Genomic DNA, 878 nt, shown 5'->3' with positions numbered 1-878 from the left:
CAGTGCCGGGTCAAACACACGTACTCGTTCAAAATTCGTTCAGAGATAGTTTGAGTGCTTTGTTATCTGAAAATTGCCCGAACCCCTACAGTCCACGGCTTTCCTCCTCGCTATTAACCACACGGCCTATTTTTGTGTCACTCGCAAATTTCTTAATCATGCCCCCTTCGTTAAAGTCCAAATCGTTAATGTATACCACAAAAAGCAAAGGACCAAGTATCGAGCCCTACGGCACCCGACTGGAAACAGCCTTCCAGCCACAAAGCACCCGTCGATCATTACCCTTTGCTTCCTGTCACTGTGCCAATTTTGGATCCAACAAGCCACATTCCCTTGGATCCCATGGGCTTTTACTTTTTTGGCCAATCTGCCATGTGGGAATTTTTCAAAAGCCTTTCTAAAATCCATGCAGACTACATCAATTGCGGGACCCTCATCGATCCTTCTTGTCACCTCCTCGAAAAATTCAATCGGGTTAGTCAGACACGACCTCCCCTGAACAAATCCATGCTGTCTGTCCGAGATTCGTCCCTGGCTTTCGAAGTGACAGTTTATCCTGTCCCTCAGAATTAATTACAATAATTTGAAATGGAATCTTTCTCCTGATTGCTACAATAACAGATACGGCGGTTAGGTGCACTTCGGTCCGGCTCGCTCAGTCGGTGGAACATGCGACTTTTAATATCAGGGTCGTGGGTTCGAGCCCCACGTTGGGTGAGCACCATTTTAAATATTTATGCTGCTTTCACTGTCCAACAGTGCAGAAATGATGCAGAATGAAAAGGGCAATCGGCAGTCAGGATGGCCGAGCGGACTAAGGCGCTGCGTTCAGGACGCAGTCTCTTCTGGAGGCGTGGGTTCAAATCCCACTTCTGACA

At 47.4% G+C, this 878-nt stretch overlaps 1 non-coding gene across 1 annotated transcript; it reads left to right on the top strand.

Moving 5' to 3' along the window:
- The first annotated feature begins 795 nt into the window (after positions 1 to 795).
- Positions 796 to 878, top strand: trnal-cag (transfer RNA leucine (anticodon CAG)). The gene has a single exon. It is a non-coding gene; the product is annotated as a tRNA-Leu (tRNA).

Source organism: Heptranchias perlo, unplaced genomic scaffold (genome assembly GCF_035084215.1).
Source record: "Heptranchias perlo isolate sHepPer1 unplaced genomic scaffold, sHepPer1.hap1 HAP1_SCAFFOLD_63, whole genome shotgun sequence".
Classification (NCBI taxonomy): Eukaryota; Metazoa; Chordata; class Chondrichthyes; order Hexanchiformes; family Hexanchidae; genus Heptranchias; species Heptranchias perlo.
Note: the sequence above shows the minus strand (reverse complement) of the source record. Positions and strands in the feature narration are given on the sequence as shown.